The sequence below is a fragment of the Sceloporus occidentalis genome, unplaced genomic scaffold, assembly GCF_023333645.1.
Source record: "Sceloporus occidentalis isolate IW3139 unplaced genomic scaffold, rSceOcc1.0.p SCAF_5, whole genome shotgun sequence".
Lineage (NCBI taxonomy): Eukaryota > Metazoa > Chordata > Lepidosauria > Squamata > Phrynosomatidae > Sceloporus > Sceloporus occidentalis.
The window spans coordinates 135,896,341-135,917,863 of record NW_028316985.1 but is presented as its reverse complement, the minus strand read 5'-3'; the positions used below and the strand labels follow the sequence as shown (position 1 = coordinate 135,917,863).

Below are 21,523 nucleotides of genomic sequence, written 5' to 3'. Positions count from 1 at the left end.
ATGGGTCTGGCTTTCAGATATATTTAGGTCAAATTCTGTGGGACCAGGGACTATTTTCCCCTCTCAGGAGTTGCTGCCAGCAGTACCATCGCCAACCCCAAAACTAGATGTGGTTGGAACTTGGATGCTCATTTCTGATTTTTTCTAGTTTTCATGTACACAGGCAAAACAAAGGAGTTTATCACACGGGAGGAATTTCTCTTAATTTCGGATGAAAAGAAAGTGGGGCCAAAACTCATTCACGTGAATTCGCTAGTTCAGCAAATTTACGTGAATTCGAATTGTGTTCAAACTGACTTCCCATTGCCCGAATTTGTGTGTGGTAGTCTATCACGCAATAACATTAAACCCCATGATTGCCATTGGATTATACTTCCAATTTCCCTTGTCTGATACACTCCAAGACCTTAGTGTGGATGTTCTAAAAAGGAACCCTCAGAAGGAACAAGATGCTCAAAAGATTATTGTTTGTAACAGAAAAAGCTGTTGGTAGAAAGTAAGCTTTCTGCCATAAACAAACATCTTGTGAGCATCTTGTTTCTTCTATGGATTTTTTTTGGTATTATCTTCAGTTTTTGCTTCTTTTGTTCTAAAAAGCAATCACTGGTCCTGAAGGAAATTCTCCTTTTATGCCTCTCCCTATTTTCAGTGGGCCTGGGGTCTGGGAGGGATGTGGGACCCATAAAAATGATCAGAAAGCTGCATGTGACCCATAAGCCATATAGAAGTGATTCCCATCGCTATAGAAGGTTTATAGTGACTTCACTAATAGTGAATGAATCTGGTATTGAAATTGCATTGCTCCAGAGCTGAGCCCTTGCACAAATTCAGCCCATGTATATTCTGAGAGAACTGGGGTGTGGTATGTGGGGGGGGGGGGGGAGAGAGAGAGAAAGCAAGAGACGAAAGACACGATAGCTATCTTTAGTTGCAAAGCCTTGCACTTGTCAACAGATGTTGTGGAGGATGAGGAGAAAAGAAAAAATCCTCTGCAGGAAGGTAACTATTGTCCTTTTAATGCATAATTTAAAAAATGACACAACAAATGTTTTCTTTTCAATCCTGTCTAATCTCAGTACAGTTCAATGGCAAGTTTAACGTTCTGGCATCAGATTATTATTTTATTTTTCATGTGCTCTGTGCATTTATTTTAATACCTTCTTAAGTAACTGCAAAGCAAAAATAAGTAAATAAAAATAATCCTCAAATATTTAGTTGTGCTTTAATCTGATCCCCCCCCCCCCCCGCTAAGGTCTGATTTTTAGAGTCATGGGGTGGAAGGCTAATTTTAAAAAAGAATGATTAGGCTTTGTTGTTGTTAACCACCCTTGAGTTAGTCTTGACCCATGGTGACTCTGTGAATGAGATATCTCCAAGACTCCCTGTCCTTCACTACTCTGCTTAGGTCCTGTAAATTCATACCTCTGTAATAGAATCTATCCATCTAGCATGTGGTCTTCCTCTCTTTCCTCCATCTTTCCTAGCATTGCTATCCTTTCTAATGAGTCATGCCTTCTCATTAGGTGTCCAGAGTAAAACAGCCTCAGTTTGATCATCTTGGTTTCCAAGGAGATTTCAGGCTTGATATGTTCAAGGACCCTTTTTTTTTTTTTTTTTTTTTTTGGTCTTTTTGGCTGTCCACGGTATCTTCAGCACTCTCCTCCAGCACATCTTGAATGAATTGATTTTCTTCCTATCTTCTTTCTTAAATGTCCAGCACTCACATCCATTGATAGAAATGGGAACTGCAGCCAGGAACTCAGAAGAAGATTAAGGATGGGGAAGGTGGCTATGAAATTAGGAAAGATCCTAAAATGCAAAGATATACAACTGTGCACAAAAGCTGGAATCCTACAAGCCATTGTATTCCCCATCACTGTGTCCATACACAGTTTTCTTAATGTTCAACAGTAAAGCTGCCTTTGCACTTTCTTCCTAGATCTGCCTTCTTAGTTGTTCCAGATCTGTGAGGTTTTCTGTTAGTATTATGGTGTTGTCTTCATATATTAGATTGTTAATTTTCCTTCCTCCTATTTTCACTCTGCCTTCTGTGTTCAAGCCTGCTTTTCTTACAATATGTTCTGAATATAACAGGGTGCTAGTAACTTATATAAATAGGCCTGCAAGGCTATATTCAACCCCAATCTCCCCCCCCCCACTTTAAAAAAAATCCCATTCACTGGAATGCAAATGTCAAGACCAGCATGCAGTGGGGGAAATGCCATACACAAACTATTTGAATGAGAAAACTGACTTGCAGTAAACAATCTTCAAGAATGCCCTTCTAGTAAGAATGGCAATGTGAGAGGAGGCTGGGGGCATATCTAGTTACAGATGCAAGCTTCAGTAAGGGCTGAACTAGTGGACATGCTGGCTGGTGGATTCTGGGAACTGTAGTTCAAAAATGTAATTTTGCCAAGCTCTGCCCTAAGACACCTACTCCATGTTGGGCAGAAGCACGTGCACACTGCTTGTTTCAATGTCTGACATTTTACTACATGTTTTTATGGTTCTGTACAGTACTGGTTTTATATTTTGTTTTAAAGTAAAATTTTGAATGGTTTTAATTTTGTTGCTAGTTTAATACTGTTTTAATTTCAATTTTTGCATGTTTAAAACTATATTTTTTATTGTAATTCTTTCTATTTTGTAAACCTGTTTGTCCCATGCAAAAAGGCAGGGTGTAAATAACTGAAGGAAAGGAGAGAGAGTTGCATGAATGGATGGATGGTAAGGGTACAGGATCTTGACTGGAGTAAATGAGTGAATATGTAGCAAAAGGGAGGGAGGGAGGGAGTTACTGCTTTTGGTCATGAGACCCCTCCTTCCAGGTTTGCATGGGGCAGGATGTGGAATGGATCCTATATTTGTGGGATTATTCACACTGAAAATATCCAGGATGGATCAGAATTGAATCTCCATTGTTCAAACACATCCTGAATGCACCTGATTAAGTTTTTTGGGGGTTGCCAAAAACCAACTGAATCTGGGATAATTGATATCAGGTTTTCCCTCAGGTTTTTATAAAAGATTCACTTCATTGGTAGTATGAATAACCGATGTGAATAGTCTCGGGATAAAATGCTTCATGCCTTGAACGTGTACCAAATCTATTCACATCGTCGACTCCATCTTTATTTGAATGCTGAGCAACTGAACTTGCAGAAATGCACATCAGTGTGGTCCCATCGTGTGACTAACAAACCTGGAATGCATGAGTAAGATAACTTGCATGGTCACACTAAAAAACAACAACATCTGAATGACCCCTGTGAAACAGTAGGAAGATCAAGGAGAGACAGTGGGGCACAGCTCAGTCATACAGTACAGTCTCCCATAACCTTTTGCCTTCCAGGTATGTTGAACTACAACTCTCATTCTCACCATCCAACAGTCCAGTAGCCACAGTGGTTGGGATAATGAGAACTGTAGTCCACCACACCTACTAGAGTGGCAGATTTTGGGCAGGTTGACTAGTTCCTGACTCTGGGCAGTTGTCTAGGCAAGAGGAAGGAGGAATAATACTACAACACACTGGGACAGGTAGAAACTGTAGTGAGTGAGTGAATGAATTTACTTCTCCCCTCCCATCTGGGAATGGTAACTAATGTTTACCATGTAGGTCAATGCACTGGCATAAAATAAAATTGCTAAAATTGCTCGTGAGTGTTTGGACAACATTGGTTATCATTAGGTGGTGCACCTGACCTTTGGCTACAAAGTATACCTAGGTGGATAGAGAGAAGGGGAGAAAAGTAAACTGCTAGCAACTGGAGCAAATATAGTGACGTGGAAGTGAAGACATAGTAGTCACAGAAATTATACCTAAAGTGTTCCTTTTGCTTCTCTTGTTTACCTGAGCAGGATGCTCTGTCCTGGCACACCCAGCTACAACAGCTGTTGAAGTAAAAAATCATCTTTATGTCTGGACTCCCAAAGCAAGATCCCTTCAGAGCTTAGAACATTTTCTGGAATCAAACACCTTTTCACCAGCAACAGTCCAAAAAGGTAACTTTTCCAGATTCTGATTGTTCACTGGGATTCTTTCTAGGCACAGACATATTGACAGTGTGCTCATGTTCTGCCTAGTGGTGGTTGTGTGCAAAGCACCCATTTCCCATAATTCTTATCTTTGAAATCCCTTTTGTGAGCTCATTCTAAGGACTAAGAGATCCCTGTGCCATGGGATCTGTCATTTGCACTAGGTTCTTCCCATAGGGGATGGTAATGTGCTATGATCATGTGCTTTTCCAGGACATGTCCTATATTTCAACCTTCTTTCCATGAAGAATTCCAAAACGTCCTCCATTCTGAACATTACTAAAAAGCACAATTCAACATTTATAGGAGTGTTTTTAGATTTTATTTTGTAATGTCCAACATTTTTCTTGAATGTCCTACATTTTGTGGTGCCTTGTCCACCTTTATGGAAAGGACATCTGGTCACCCTCCAGGCAGCAGGAGCAACAGTAGGACTTCTGAAGCTCCCCTTAGTCTCTGTTGTCCCAGCCAATAGAGCTAGTAGCCTCATAGTGATTTTATTCCAAGAGAACAGCCCCTGCTATTTGTGATTTCAGGATAAGAATGTTATGGCCAATAATCCCCTATTAACAGTAAGAACAGTTCAGCTCTTCAGTCTTGTCTGCCCAAGTGGAGGAATGGTTACTTGAGGGAAAGCTTCTCCCTACACAATCCGCCCTGCACTCTCAGAACAACAGGGAAGTATTTACTTGAGCATCCCAAGGTGAGACTAACAACTACTCACCAAAGAGCATTTACAGCTATGGTCCCCACGCACTGGAACAATCTTCCGGGAGAGATTCGACTTATTCCTACTCTGGATGCCTTTAAGAAGGCATTGAAAACTTACCTCTTCTGATTAGCAGAAGTTTACCTCAAGATGTTAATTAGGATCAGCATATCACATGTTTTTAGAGAGAAGATTGTTTTTATATTCTGTTTTTAATAACTGTTGTTAGAATTATATGAAATTGTATTTGCATCCCTAGCTGCATCTGTATTGTATTGTTGCTCTATATATTCTGACTGTAATCCCGCTTCAATCCATCGGGAGAAGCGGGAAAATATAAATAAAACATATCATCAACATCATCATCATCAATCATCATCTATAGTATTACAATTAGGCAGACTGAAGAATTGCCCCAGGCAGCAGATGCTGGGAGATAGCCACAAGCTGTTCAAATTCTCTCACATCATCTGGTTTGTGGAAGGCTGTGGCTTTCCCCTAAGAAAATGTTCCTAGGTTTTCCCTACAAAGTGCAGAGGTGGAAGGTGAGATAGTTTTCTATTTAAATCTGCTTTTAAAACGTAGACACATATCTTTTCCCTGGTAGATTATTTCTAGTCTTATCCCACATTGGGGGAAAAACAGTTAAAGAAGATTTAAAGCTATGGTGGTGGGTGCTGTTGATGGAGAAGATTCTCTCATCTATACATTCTGCTTGATAGCATTTCCCACTCCCACCTCACTGTGTGAGTGTGTGTATACCAGTGTGGTATTGTTGTTTGAGTGTTGGACTATGACTGTGAAGAGCAGAATTTGAATCCCCATTCAGCCATGGAAACCCACTGTGTTTGGGCAAATCACACATTTGAGCAAGTCACACATGCTCAGCCCTCAGAAAAACTGATTATAGTAGGGTATCCATGTCAGAAACTACTTTAAGGCACATGGCAACAACAACATGACTTCAAGTCTCCTGTTGACTTACGGTGACTCCATGGATTTCAGAGGGTTTTCTTAGGCAAGGAATACTTAGAGGTGGTGTTGCCAGTTCCTTTTAAATATAACCAACAGCACCTATACTCTTTGGCAGTCTCTCATCCAAGAACTCACCAGGGATGACCCTGCTTAGTTCCTTCACAAATGAAAAAATAATTTTACACAGGTAATGGCTCCAGTGTCATGTCGAGTTGGGCCCAAATGTTGATTTACAGAATTGTAAAGATTGCAAGATAATATTTATGAATCAGTGGTAAGACTATAAATCAGTAAATTTCATTCTTGCAGGAAAGAACAAATAATTTTATCATTTTTCTCCTTGCAGCAAAAAAAGTAATCAAAAATGGTGCAATCTTTGTATTGTTTGCAGATTGGAAGCTATTCTATTTTTTTTTAAATGCACACAGTTTTTCTGCATAGCAAACAACACTTTCTCTGCAGAAAACAGCAATTTCTATGCAGGGATGTTATTTTCTGCACAGTAATGCAGATAACCGCATGCCATTTTCACACATAATCTGTCATCCATTTAGGACTCTCATTGGTAAGCTTTCCTGACACACCAGAAACCTATTCTTCAACTGTTTTCTCAATATTTTTGAATAGTCTTTTCATCCCCCAGGTGTTTTTGGCCTGCAGTTGCCAGTAGCCTTAGCTAATGTAGCCAAAAGTGTAGGCAATAAGAGGCTTGTGACCCCAAAACATCTGGAAGGCCATGATTGACTATCCCTGATTTAAAGACAAAGCAAAAAGAAAGGTCCGAAGTTTAATGTCCATTGGAATAGATGTGTGAACAACAGGAGCATAGCATAGTGCCTGAGGACCCAGAAGGAAGTAGTAAATGTGCCCCTTAGCTCAGCTCCCACCACCTCTTGTCAGGCAAGACAGGGAATGGGACATGGCAAATGGCAGAAGGCTGCCCAGATTGGCTACTGTCCAAGAGACAATGTGGTACTTATGTGGTACTTAGGCCCTTAGTGAGCAACTGAGAAAGGAGGTATTTGGCTGCTTGGGACCACACTGGAGAAATTGTTTGTCCAAACACAGCTTCAAAAAATAGCTTCTATCTCAAACAAACACACAAAAAATGTGGAAGCACCTTGTTTTGTAGTCTTTGTGTTGGGTTTATGCAGAGGACCAGCTTGTCAAATTAAAGTCCCAGATGACTGGTGTGAGTAATTATCAGTCATACACAACAGACTCCTACTAAACTGATGGATAATGTAGAAGTAGTGAAAAGACTATTGATGAAACTATAACTGTAACTAAGGACAGAAAATGTCAAACTGATGGCCATGTTAATAGAACTAACACACGGAGAACATTATAGTATAATCCAAGCCGTGGGCAGTCAGATAAGATCATGCAGTCAGATAAGTCAGTCAGATAAGATCATGCAGCAGCCCAGCGTTTCAAATCCCAGCATGGCAATCTGTACCAGCCAAGACAGTTTTGCTGTCCAAGGTATGCCAGTGAAGGACACACTCACTCAGCCAAGTTGTGGTGCCTAAGACACCCAAAGACAGCCAAGTTTTGTTGACAATAGAGGCAGAAAATCCCTCAAGCTCCTTCCACCATTTTAAAAAAAAATAAAATAACATTAAATAACAATTTACCTTCATGAAATCAAAATCTGCTTCCCGTGGCAGCTGCATTACTGTATCTAATGACAGCACCAGCAATTCTGACCAGAGTCCCCCTAAGCTGTGAAATAGTATGGACTTCTCCTCCATACCTTTTGCATTAGGCGTCCTTTTAAGACTCTCTGCCCTTGCATATCCTTTGTAGACAAAGGTTCTATAGATACATGTTGAGTAAATAAAGCCAAGTATTTCTCACTGGCTTTATTGCTGCCTTGATAGCAAGCAGGATATAACCATTATTCACTGAAAAACTCATTGGTGCTCCTAGCCCGTCTATGCTCCTGGACAGAAGGTCAAAACATCTTTGGTAATTTAAGATTGCTCTGTAATGAGGATTGATTTTATTTCTAACTCTGTTCAGGTTGCTGTTGCTGCTTAAACTAACTTTCAGTGTACTGAGAATTTTGTGGAATTGCATGTATGTTTGGCCTGGGCTTCTGGGCAGCTAATTTAAGAAACAACCACAAACTGGAAAGACCAGCATGGTGTAGTGGTTTGAGTGTTGAAGTCTGGAGACCAGGGTTCAAATCCCTGCTTGGCCACAGAAGCCAACTGGGTGATCTTGGGCAAGTCACATTCTTTCAGTCTCACAGGAAAGCAAAGGGAAAACCGCTTTGCATAAATCTTGCCAAGAAAATCTCATGATACATTCGCCTTAGGGTTGCCATAAGTGAGAAATGACTTGAAAGCTCACAACAACAACAACAAAATATTGAAGATGGAGCAGGCTTCTTTTCTTTTGCTCCAGAGACTACAAAAGGTCCATCGTTCCCCTATGAAAGCAGATCTTTTCATCCTCTTGTAATCGCTTCTTTTTTGGCACAATTGTCATCCCCACTAATTTGCACCGCTTCAGAATGCATGTCAATCATCTGTGCGTCATTAGTGACATAAGCAGCAGCCCAGGCAGCCTGGCTTGGGAACTATATATGTATATTTTTAAAAATAAATTGATAGAAGATTCGATTGAGTGGTTTTGCAATTACTTGCCTCATAACTGCAAAACCAATGAATCACATCTTCTATCAATTTTTTTTTAAAAAAATCATAGAAGATTTGTTTCATTGGTTTTGCAACTATTTGCCTCACTGATTGCAAGTACAGCTGGGTCTTCATTTTCGTGGGGGATCCGTTCAGGACCCCCCACGGAAATGGAGGCGTGCGCATATCCAAGCCCCATAGGCTTGAATGGGGCATGTGCCCACAAGTGTGCACAGGGCATGTGCCATGGGGGCACAGCCAATTGGAAAGAACAGAGGTCACCCCTCCATGAGTATTCAAGTTTGTGGATCCCAGTTCCATAGGTTAGGAGGAGCGACTGTAGTTGCAAAATCTTCTGTCAATTTTATTTTATTGTTTAAATAAAATTATGTGCCCATAGGTCACACCACAACACATAATGAATATTAGCTCTGAGTAAATCTGAATAGATTGCTTTGCAAAAGTTGGGCAGCCCAAGTCAAATTGCTAGTCCCAATCAGGGAAGGCTCCATTGAATCAAATGCTACATGGCAAATGCCATTAATTCAATGGACCTCTTCTGACTGGGATTAGTAATTGGATTTGAGTCCATCTGTTTGGGAGATATTGTATGTACACAGCAGTTTCTTAAATGGACAAGGCAAGATTGCTTTTAACAATGTTTTCCATCTTTAAAGCAAGTACCACTTCTGTTCCTTTGGCAGTGGAGTTGAATGTTAAGCCATGCATGTTCCACTGGGGATCAGCTACCTTGGCAGAAATGGCACAGCTGTCACAGGATATATAATCTAAAGTTCAGGGTAAGTTCAGTATGAAACATTAATTCACAAGTCTCCAAAAAGCCCACTCAAATGGGGCATGGAACTAAGCATTTTTGCACTTCTAACAATTTTTACTAAGAGATGCCTTTTAATGAAGCTTTTTTTGTAACACCCCCTGTCTTGATGTCACCTGTAATAATGCCACAAATTTTGGTTTCAGCAGAGCTCAAGGAGTGTGCCTTCTGAATGGTTTGTGCAGGCAGGGATTGTGAACGAGGCTCACAGTCATTACTGGCTCATTCCATGGCAACCAGGATTCACTTCAGTAAAGAGTTCAGTAACATTAATTGGAGAGAAAGGAGAGATAAATATTAATAATTGTTGCTATTAAAAATTATGCAAACATATTTGATTTGGATGTTCTTTTCTACAAGAGTACTTTAATCCCACTGTGTATACTTTCGCTGAAAGGCTAGTGGTTTCTCTTAGTTATTGTTGAAAGTGCATTAATAAATAAAGAAATCTGAAGTTGCTGGGGCAAAGCTGATTGGTGATTTTAATGTCTCTCTCTCTCCCCCCTCTTCAAATGAACAGCATCCCTTTCAAAATAATAGGACCATTAGTGTAAGGGAAACTATCTTCCTAGTACTGATCAAGAATGGAGGTGAAAACATTGTTATGTAAGGCTGCTAACTGGGAAAAGTTCTGACAGGGAAAAATCTTCCACAGAAGTAGCATGAGGCTTGTGTCTAGATTTGTAGTCTAGTAATGATCTCTGTATACTCACCTTGGTTACTAATTGTACAGTTAAACAGAAAGCATTTCCATGTAGTTCAAGAATAGAATTGTCATGCTACACAGCAAACTAGATTTTACCCACATTCCAGGCAGTGTTTAGACCTCGATGTTTAGACCTGAACCCCAAGCTTTCATTTTTTCAACAGCACATCTCTGACCCGTGTAGGAGTTGACCTATGGTGGGAAATGTGCAGTCACAGTTCTGTCCAATTGTTCTGTGAAAAACAGGTCTTCCCCTTATTGTGTTTAGCCAGTGAGTGACATCTCACACTCATGACTGACATTTGTAACCTTTCTCAGTTCTAGTTTCCTTTGCTGGTGTTACAGCTCTGCAGGAAAGTCTACCTTTTGGAGGAAAGTCTAGCTGAAGTCTGTTTTTTAAGTCTTCTTATAAAGACTGCACAGAAATCAGTAGAACTATTGGAGTGAAGAAGTGTGAAAGTTCAACAAAGTAAGGTAAAAGCTGCAGGCAGTGATTAACTCATGGAGTCTATTGTTTTTCATGACTTGTTTAATATACCAATATAAGATATTAGATATTATCTATTATTAGATAGCTGTGGGGAGGGAGTTCTATTTAATGAAGAGCCATTAGATTTTCACACTGTCTGATGTGGAAGGAAAAAGGCCACCCTCCTTATTGCCGCCTCTTCTCTACCTGACCTTGCCCAGTCAGCTGCTCTTGGTATGACCTCTCCTTGCTTGGCTTTATCTCCCTCTTCTGCTGCTCTTTGTTTTGCATCAGTGGTAGCATGACTGCCGTCATCTGCCTGCTTCCAAAGCACCAACAACAACTTTGTATAGGTACTTCTTCTTTAGAAGTCAGGCAGGTAGTAGTATCAAGTAAAATAAGGTTGGAGAGAGATGGTGTTGTGGCTACAAAGAGAGAAGTATGAAGCCAGGGCACAAAGTGAAGCAAGCTGGAGAAAGAGAAGAAAGGTAGAAGATACATGGATGTGTGTGCAAGTTTCAAGAGAAGTAAGGTGTGGGGAAACAAGGTGATGGGAAAGACAAGGAAGGCATGAAAATGGAAGATGAGACATGCAAATGAGAGAGTTCTAGAAGAAATGGAGGGAGACAAGGTGAAGGGGTGAGGTGAGGCAGGAGAAAGGAGACACGAGTGGTTGAGAGGCACAGTGAGATGTTGCAAGGAGCAAAATAGGGAAGCCTATGGTGATGGAAGTTGGAAGGGAGGAAAGAATAGTAACACAGGTGAGGCAAGAGAGGCTGTTGCAGAGTAAGGGAGAAAGGTATTTTGGAGGCATGAAGTAAGGCAAGAGAGGAGGAAGGAAGAGAGTGAGATATGAGGGTGCAAGCAGCAAGAGAAGTAAATGCAGGTGGGACAAAGTGCAAGGGAAGGAAATGTGGTTTGCATGTCTGTCGTTCCTTTCCTCTGCATGTTCCCCTCAATCAGATGGCAGTCTGGCTCGAGCTTCCTGTGATATGTTCATGAATATGTAGCTTTTTGCCATCAGTAAATAAATTGATTTTAAAAACCAACAAAACTGTATCGATCTGATGGCTATAGCACTTGAATTTACTGTGTATGGCAAAATGATGTTGTTGTTACATGTTACAGGAATGTGCATGGCCATTTTACATGGTTCGTGCCTTGCTGTCAATCTTTTAAACAACCCTGTGGTGTAACTGAGAGGTAGTGATGTACCCAGTTCACATGGTAAATTCTGTGACAAGCAGACATTTGTCCATGGGTTCCCATGTTCCATGTTCAGCACATAAACCGTTGTTGTTGTTAACTGCCCACGAGTCAGCCTCAACTCATGGCAATTCTATGAATGAGTCCGTCTGTCCTCAACTGCCCCACTTAGGTGCTGCCGTGATCTCCTTGAGTCTAGCCATTGTTGTCTTCCTCTCTTTCTGCTGCCCTCCACCATTCATAGGGCTCAGTCCCACTATGATTTAAAGTGAATTGCTGATCGGGTTATACAGTATGTGCCTCGTTCCCACTTGAAACCTGTTTTGATCCTACTGAGATCGGCTTCAATCGTGATGAAGCGAGGCAAATGCAGAAAAACCACTCTTTCCTGAGACTAGTTCTTTGCCAGTTCTTTTGAAAAGAATAGATTCCAAAGCGTGTTCAACAAATGAAAACTAGGGATCTGAACTGCATTATTCTGGAGGGGAGGGACTATGGCAGAGGGGGTTGTCAGAGGGGTGTTTGCCTTCCCTCCTCAGTTTTTGGGAAACCAGCCATTCCACACACACACACACACAGTGTTGCCTTTGTGCTTGTGGTGTGACCTGTGGGTGCATGATCATATATTTTGTTTTTATTTTAAAAATGACAGAATATAAAATCCATTGTATTTGCAACTACTTGCAATTACTCAGGTTGTGTGCCAGGCAATCAGGCCGAATGCAGCTCAGTGAGGCAAGTAGCTATAAAACCAGTAGATCACATATTCTGTCAGTTTTTATTTTTTAAAAAATACATAGTTCCCAAGCTGGGCTGCTCAAAGGGAAATGATGTGCTTGACTCACTCAGGGCTGCTGTGGGGCTGCGGGGTCGGGGGAAAGAGGGAGTGATTCTTCCGCCCCCCTCCTCCTCCTTGGCTTCCCAGCCTTTACTTTCAAATAGAGCCCAGGATCCTTGCCAGCCACATGGCATCACAGTGCCCCTCCTCGCTGCTGGAGCACCCTATTTACCTTATTTATTTATTTATTTTCTTTCTTTTTTATTTCCATGAGACAGAAGAGCTCCATAATTGTGTGTGGGTCCCCCCCCCAATAGTTGGAGGGTTTCCATAAGTTAGAGTTAACTTGAGGAATCACAAGAGCAAGGTAGGGAAGATGTGTCAGTGTGTTGCAGCAAAGACAACAACAGTTTTGTGGCAGCTTGAAGATCAAACAACTTTATTTGGCATAATAATCTGCAGACTAAAATAACACCGCAAGCATCTCTAGTAGCTTGCACTCTGCTGGAAAATGCTGGAAGGATGCACCTTTGAAAAATGTATGACCAAAATCTGGACTATAGCCCACTCTGGACCATAGCCCATTCTGATAAGTTTATACAAAAGCTGAGAAAAACAGCAAACTCAGAAATGACAGTCAATTTTTATGATGTCTGGTATCCCGTTATTTCTCATTGTGCTGATGAATGTTTCTAATGGTAACCTCCAATTCAAACAGATACATTTTTGGAATGATGCGAATGAAGTGAAATGATGCGAATGAAGGGGCTTCTAGCATCCAATTTCTATTCTCAGACTTGACACACACACTACTCACATTATAACACTAGCTAGCCCTGCAGTCTCTTGGGGATTCTCTCAGTCTTCTTGGCTTCCACACTACATCCCGATATTCATTTATATGGCTATCTACTAACGTGGGCTTTAGACAACATCCTATCTCCTACTTTATCCCTCATTGACTATTGGAACTTGTCACCTCATCTGTACACCTATAGAGCTTTGCATTTCTATCAGTATTCTCACACACAGACTGCTATATAGGCCTGTCCCTGGACTTTCCACTCTACCGCATGCATCTGAGGAAGTAGGCTCAAATCTATGAAAGCTCCTGCTACCAACAAAAGAGCTACAAGATTCCTTTGGATACTGATTTTCCAGACTAGCATGGCTATGGACTTCTCACATGGACAAATGTATTCACTGTCCTGAAAAAAGAAGAAGGGGGGGGGGTGGCAATCCGAAAATGCAAAAAAATTATGTTGTAGCTTATCACACGCACAGACAAACACAGCGTCAATCTGAAAGAGAAAGCAGTGCGAATGCGAATGAATTCATCGCATGAGTACTACCCATCAGCTTTTTTATTTTGAATTAGTGTGTTTGCACATGCACAGGGAGGACAGGATCTCATGGCTGACAGTAATCCCATGGTTGAATTGAAGATGCATTTCATACTAACACAAATGCGAATTGACTGCAAATTCGCAGTGGGAAAGGATTTATAAATTTGATATGTTCCCAAATTCAGCTATTCCTGGGATGTCTCACAATTGCATTTGGATTGCCTTCCGTTTGTGTGCGACATCATTTGAAAATCTTTTGCAAATTTACATGAAATACCTTGGATGACCCTGGATTAGCCTTTGTTAACCTTCCAATTTTCCCTGAGTGATAAAAGTCCTATGTGTTTGTATTCTCAGACCTGGTATATACACTAGGGCCCATTCCGCACGGGCGTAAAGTATGACTTGGGGATGTACTAGGGTTAGGCAAAGTGCGTGCCTTACGCATGCACCTAACCCTAGTACGTCCCCAGGATGTACAAAATGGCAGCGCCCTATACACATAGGGGCCGCCATTATGACATCACAAACACACCGCCTCTAAATGGGGTGGCACGGATGTGACATCGTTGCGCTGCGTGAGGGTGCATAGAGCGCCCTTTCTGCGGCGCTAGAAGGAGCTCCGAAACGGAGCTCCTTCTGCGGTTTGCATCGCTGGCGCAGCCTTTAGATGGCTGCGCCAGGGACGCAAGGGAGAAAGGGGCCAAGTGGCCCCTTTCTTCTCCTCCCCGCCGCCATTGGGTGTCCTCGGGGCTTGAAGCCCCAAGGACACCCCTTTCCAGGCTGCGGGGAAGCGGCCTTTTGCCGCTTCCCTGCAGCCTGGAAAGCGGTGGATTGGGGCCTCAGAGGCTGCCGCTGTGGCAGCTGAGGCCCCAATCCGGCGGGGAAAGGGCCGGTTACAGGCCGCCCCAAATGGGTGTTCTGTAACGCGCCATAGTCAGCAAAATGATGCAGTGTATTATTATTAGTAGTAGTAGTAGTAGTAGTAGGATTAGGATTGATATCCCACCCTTTCCCCAAAGCTGGAATTCAGAGTGCCTTATAATATTAAAAGTATAGTATAATGGATTCCTATCACTTCAAACTGTGTCATATGTGCATTGTCATAATTTTGAATATTCCTGTGTGTAAAGATGAAAGGGGGCTTAACAAATAGTGCCTTAAAGATAGAAAATTAGTACAGTAGGAAGCAGCTGGGCTTTTTTCTTTTTGCTTTTTAACTAGACAGGAGGAACAGTTTTGAGAAGAACATAAAACAATTTCACCTGCAGCAGGGACGTAGCCAAGGGGGAGGGTTCTGGGGGTCCAGACCCCCCCCCTTCCATTAGAAAAATGAATGGTGTGTGCTGCTGCGCCGCCGCACTCAAGCCCCATTATAATGGTGGCACTTAGTCTGGACCCCCCCCCCCCCTCTTCCTAAAATCCTAGCTACGTCCCTGCCTGCAGCCTTAAGTAATACGGTCTACTTTGCTATCTCCAGAATCTAACTTACTGGTTAAGTGCAGCAAGTCAGGGTGACCAGATGTCTTAACGGCAAAGGAGGACAAAGCACCATTAAAATGTAGGGCATGTCAGGATAATGTAGGATATGACCTTCAGATAGCCAAAAACACTCCTAGAAATATGGCAGACCTTTGGGAATTCCCCCTGGACTAGGGCTGCCATAATTGTCCACTTTTACCAGGGACAAAATGTAGGACAAATTCAAGACCAAACTGTAGGACAACTGCAGGACAAAACTCAGCTCAAAATGTAGGACATTTAAGGTCCACCATTTTTCTTCAATGTCCTACATTTTGGGCTGAGTTTTGTCCTGCAGTTGTCCTACAGTTTGGTCTTGAATTTGTTACACATTTTGTCCCTGGAAAAAGTGGACAATTATGGCAACCCTACCCTGGACTGAAGGTTGAAATGGAAGACAGGTCCTGGAAATGGAGGACCAAGTCTGGTCACCCTGGTCAGGCTCCAAATGGAGGACCTTTTGGGATTCCTCCTGGACAGAAGACTGAAATGAAAGAAAGGTCCTGGAAAAGAAGGGCCAACTCTGGTAACCCAGGTAAGGCTGAGAGTGGAGGACTTTTTGGAATTCCTCCTGGACAGAAAAGGCTGCAATGGAAGAAAAGCCCTAAAAAGGAAGGCCAAGTCTGGTCACCATGGTCAGCCTCCAAATGGAGGACCTTTTGGGATTCCCCCTGGACAGAAAAGGCTGCAATGAAAGACAGGTCCTGGAAAAGGAAGAACTCTGGTCTCCTTGGTCATGCTCAACATGGAGAAGAAGGAAGGACCCTTTGGGAGTCCCCCTGGCTGGACAGAAAAGGCTGCAATGGGGGGCATGTCCTGGAAAAGGAGGACGCTTGGGCAAGTCGAATGCCTTTGGCAGACAGACAATGCTCCTGGAGCTGGTTAGGAAGCGTGGCTCCTGCTGCCTCTGGAGGGGGCAAGAGGCAGCGGGGCTCCGAGGGGGGCTCCCTGGGCTGCCCTTGCCTGCCTCCCTCCTGCCATCCTCGCCTCCTCCTTCCTATTAATCTTCAGCCCAAACGCCTTGGAGGCTGCTGCTCCTGCTGCCACTGACTTCAGCCTCCTTTGCATGCAGAAGAGCCAGGCTGGAGGAGGCTCTCCGTCCGCATCTAGGGAAAGAGGTAGGAGGCGAAGCCTGGGAAGGAGGAGGAGGAGGAGGAGGGGAGGCTGCCCGAGCGAGGGGGAGGGCGTCCTCCTTTCCCAGGACATGTCCTCCATTGCAGCCCTTTCTGCCCAGGAGGGATCCCCAAAGGTCCAACAAAGATGCATTTGGAGCATCACTAATCTCTCACAGGAGGGGGCTCTTGGCATGTCTCTTCTTCAGAGGGGGCTTGCCCTTGCCATCCTCTGAGGCTGAGAGCCTGTGACCTGCCCATGGCTGGCCCTGGAGTCGAACCCTGGTCTCCCAGGGTTCAAAACGTGGGCTTGATAAGCAGAACGCAAACCTAACCCACTTCAGTTTGGTTTGGAATGAGCCTTTGGGGATTGATCTTTTCAATACAAGTGCTTTCAGCTTTTCTTTGCTCCTGTCCTCCCTTTTTCAGGGGTGTCCTCCATTTTGTGATGCCTTGTCCTCCTCTCCTGGGAGAGAGGAGAATCGCCCCTTAACCCAGCCCCTCAGCCAGGGGTGACCAGGCGTCCTCTTTTTCCTGGAGAAGTCCTCCATTTCAGCCTTGCCTGTCCAGGAAGAATGTCAGAATGCCCTCCATTTTGAGGATGACAAAGAAGCATCAATTGATCCTCGTCGGGTGTTTGTTTTTGTTTTAGCTTATCTTTGGTCATGGGTCCTCCTTCTTGTTGGGATGTCCTACATTTTGCGGTGCCTTGTCCTCCTTTGAGAGGAGGGCATCTGGTCACTCTGGCCGCTTCTTCTCCTCTTCCCATCCATGCCCCACTTCTGCGCTCATTTCTGTGTTGTTAAAAAAGGATTTTTCCCAAGTGTGAAAACAAAAAAGGTTTGAAGTTCAATGGCAAGCCCCCAACTAGACTTCTTAAATCAATGGGAAGTCAGTGTTTGTGGAAATAATAATAATTATAGTTATTATTATTATTATTATTATTATTATTATTATTATTTCTTACTGGCCTCTCCTCATGGCTGAAGGCAGGTTACAACCGAGGAATTTATTAGACAAGGGAAATTGGAAGTATAATCCAAAGTCAGTCCTAATGCAATCATGGGTTTTAAAGTTACTGCATGATAGACTACCACACGCAATTTCAGGCAATGGCAAGCTATTTTTGGGCAATGGGGAGTCAGTTCGAATGCAATCCAAATTCACGTAAATTCGCTGAACTAGTGAGTTTATCACACGGGAGGAATTTCTCTGGCCCCACTTTCTTTTCATTTGAAATTAAGAGAAATTCCTCCCGTGTGATAAACTCCGTAGTTAAAATACAATCATTATACAAAGTACAAATATTAAGCTGCAGCTGTACGCCATGTTTATCTTACAATACATAGGACAATAATTAAATATAAAATTCATGTTTAAAATTCATGATTCAGAACTGCCTGGAGAGGCCTGCCAGAAGAGATGGGTCTTCAAATAAGTTTTATAAACCATCTGCTGGATCTTTTCCGGCTGGTCATGCCAACGTTTTGGGGCAGCCGATGAGAAGGTCCTATGGATTCAATGGGTTTACTCTGGCTTTGGGACTTGTAATTCAGTTTAGGCCTTGGGGGGGCTTGTTGTTGTTGTTGTTGTTGTGTGATTTCAAGTTGTTTCTAACTCACAAGGGCCTTAAGGTGGTGAATCCATCACGGGAGTTTTCTTGACAAGTTTCTTCAGGGGTTCGTTGCCCTTGCCATCCTCTGAGGCTGAGAGCATGTGATGTGCTCAAGGTCACCCAGTGGGTTTCCATTGCCAAGCTGGGATTCGAACCCTGGTCTCCAGTCACAGTCCTATGCTCAAACCACTACACCATGGATGTTATGAGACAAGAGAAATTGGAAGTATAATCCAATGGCAATCCGAACGCAATCATGCGGTTTCACATTATTGCATGAGAGGTGATCACATGCAATTCTGGGCAATGGCAAGCTATTTTCGGGCAATCCGAATTCACGTAAAGTCGCTGAACTAGCGAATTCACGTAAATGCGTTCTGGCCCCACTTGATTTTCATTTGAAATTAAGAGAAATTCCTCCCATGTGATAAACTCCCATGCTAGCTCTCCTTTGGGGCCACCTGTGCCCAATTCGTGCTGAAAGAGAGAGATCTTGCTTTTGGTGCCCTTGTGCCAGGAGGCTTGTGTGGGTGTGCATGCCAAAAGACATTGGAGATATTGGGCGTCAGTTATTGCTCTCATCTTATTTTACTCTGAATTGAGACCCCCCCAAAAAAAAAGTTTGGTCAGTTGAGAGCGGATGGGACACCACACCCCCCCCCCCCAGATGCTCAAATTCTTATTCTTTTTTATATTTTCCACCATCAACGTAGGCTTAATGCACTAAATCCTTTCTAATTTGCCTTGGCTTCTTTTACACCACTCGGGCGCGTTACAGACCGCCCCTTTGGGGAGGCCTGTAGGCGTGCCTTTCCCCGGTGTATCGGGGCCTCAGTGGCCAGAACAGCAGCCGCTGAGGCTCCGATCCGCCGCTTTCCAGGCCGCAGGGAAGCGGCAAAAGGCCGCTTCCCCGCAGCCTGGAAAGGGGTGTCCTTGGGGCTTCAAGCCCCAAGGACACCCCGCGGTGGCGGGGAGGAGGAGAAAGGGGCCGCTTGGCCCCTTTCTCCCTCGCATAGCTGGGCGCAGCCGTCTGAAGGCTGCGACCAGCAACGCAAACCAGAAAGGAGCTCCATTTCGGAGCTCCTTCCTGCTCCGCGGAAAGGGTGCATTAAGCGCCGTCGCGCAGAGTGATGGTGTCACGTCCGCACCACCTCGTTTGGAGGCAGTGCGTTCGTGACGCCATCATGGCGGCAGCTGTGTGGAACGGCCACCGCCATTTTGTGCGCGCGGAGCGCGTGCTAGGGTTAGGGGGGTGCGGAAGCACCGCCCCTTCCTAACCCTAGTACGTGCTCCGCGCATACTTTAATGGCGGTCTGTAACCTGCCATAGTTATAGCACTATGGTTCTTACGACTCTATCACGACTCTGCCCTGGAGTTTGTAGTTTGGTCAGGCACTGACCTCTCAGACAGCATTGTTTGTTATTGTGTGCCTTCAAGTCATTTCCAACTTATGGCAACCCCAAGGTGAACCTATCACAGGTTTCTCTTGCACAGTTTCTTCAGAACGGGTTTGCCATTGTTGTCCTCTGAGTGTGAGAGAGTGTGACTTGCTCAAGGTCACCCAGTGGGTTTTCAAGGCTACATAGAGATTCAAACCCTGATCTCCAGAGCCATAGTTCAGTACTCAAGCCATGACTATTTGATAATCTCCCTACCTAAATAGCAAAGCATAGGATTCCTTAGGATGCAACCCTGGCAGTTAAAGCAGAATCATAGTACTATAACAGTGTAGTGCAAAATAACCTCCTGTGTGTGACTTAGCCTTCCATCAGATTCCAATTATTTATACCCTAGACTGCTTTAAATTCTTGCTCTTTTGTAGAATATCTGGAAGGCTCTTTCTGAATACAAGGGAAATTTTCCTTTGATACGAGGTGGCACAGAAAAAAGGATAATACTTCTACACACTGAGCTAGTTTGCAATTAAAATTTGACCCCATTTATAGTTCACCTAAGGGTTGTCATAGATTGGAAACAACTTGAAGCCACACAACAACAATAGTCTCCAATACTTTCCTTTTTAATAGGCTGCAGTTGGCTTGAACACAATTGCCAGAGGGTAAGTTCCATTGAACGCACTGAAAATTACTCTGAAGTGGGTATATTTACTGTGCTGTTGGTTAGAAAAATAATACATAGAAATAAAGAAAATTCTCTTCTATGGAGTGGGCCATTGCACCATCTACCTCAGCATTATCTACTGCTGAGCTAGGGAACATGTGGATTTCCTGATGTTGTTAAACTATATCTCCTATCATTCCTTATCATTGCTTGTGCTAGATAGGGTTGATGGGAATTGCAATCCAATCACATTTGGAGAGCTACAGGATTGTCATCCATTGTCTACATCAGTGGATTTCAACCTTTTGTATTGTAAGTACAGTGGGCCCTTGGTATCTTCTGGGGGTTGGTTCCAGGTGCTTGGAGGGAACTAGATTAGGTGAACTAATTAGCATTTGCAAAGGTAGTGAGTGTGATTACACTGAAATCCCTGGTGGAAAGAAAAGTAAATCTAATATCAGTTCAATTAGTGATAATTGAGCGGAAAATATTATTGAGACAAATCAGTTGCAATTGAATTTACTAAGGAAGAAAAGTACAATTTTTATTGTATTTTATTTATTTATTTTTATTTATTTATTTTCTAATTACCCATGTTCAAGGCTGCTCATTTCCTGACAAGTGTTGTTTTAAGTAACTTTCCAAACTCATTAAGGTTAACTTAATTGTTGTGTTTGGTTTCTAGTTCAGCAATTGTCTACTGAAATAAGGATCACACAATTTCATAAATGTATTATTGGTCGGCAGGATTTGGCGGCTGGAGGGGAGGGGAGGAGAGCAGGGTGTATAGTATAAACTGTTAGGAGAGAAGCACATCCTTTTCCAATCTGAATGCATTTTACATCTTGAGTAAAAACAGTATGTATTAAATCTGGATGTTATCTGATGGAATATTTTATAATTCTGAATTGCTGTTATTGGTTTTATATTTTATCATGCGAATGGCCTTTGGCTTAAGCATTAATAAAGATTGATTGATTGATTGATTGAGTAAAAACAGTGATTTCCCCTCTTCTAGCTAAATAGTTGCAAGATATAGTCCATCAGTAATCTCAGAGCAAAGATGTGGTCATAGGGGAATATCTTCCCCATGTGAACAGAAAAGGTGAATGCAAAATGAATGCAAACAGGGATAGATAACATTTTTTAAAAATCAAGAAATGTGCTTCTCAACTTTGTCATCACTGGAGGCACATGCACTTAACTTGAATAAGAACTGGTGTTATCACTCCAGCTGAAAGTGTTTTATTCTCACATTCTCACAAAATTAGCAGCTGTAACTAGTTTTGACCTGCACTAGTGTTATCTTGATAGGAAAGCATAGCCACATTGTTTTAATTAACAGGAACAAAAGATTCAGGTAGCAAGAGATAAGCAATTACGAGATGCACTATACTGTAGGTTCAAGGGAAAGAAAAGGAATGGGGGGGGGGCAGCCCCATGTTCAGTCCATAACATCTCAGGGAAGACTGGGAAGAATTATTATCTAAAAGACCAGCTCTC

At 42.9% G+C, this 21,523-nt stretch overlaps 1 protein-coding gene across 5 annotated transcripts in view; it reads left to right on the top strand.

Annotated features, from left to right (window-relative positions):
• The window catches only part of LOC149312867 (neuropeptide Y receptor type 5-like), a 34,042-nt gene that overhangs the window by 1,759 nt on the left and 10,760 nt on the right, over nt 1–21,523 (top strand). For 2 of the 5 annotated variants that reach the window (XR_016281323.1, XM_089525576.1), the window contains exon 2: nt 3,865–4,008. The gene's annotated coding sequence lies outside the window, so the exon portion shown is untranslated. Of the gene's footprint in view, nt 1–948; nt 1,000–3,864; nt 4,009–10,229; nt 10,386–19,986; nt 20,019–21,523 lie in introns of those variants that run through there. The other 3 variants (XR_016281324.1, XR_016281325.1, XM_089525577.1) reach the window with 3 other exon arrangements.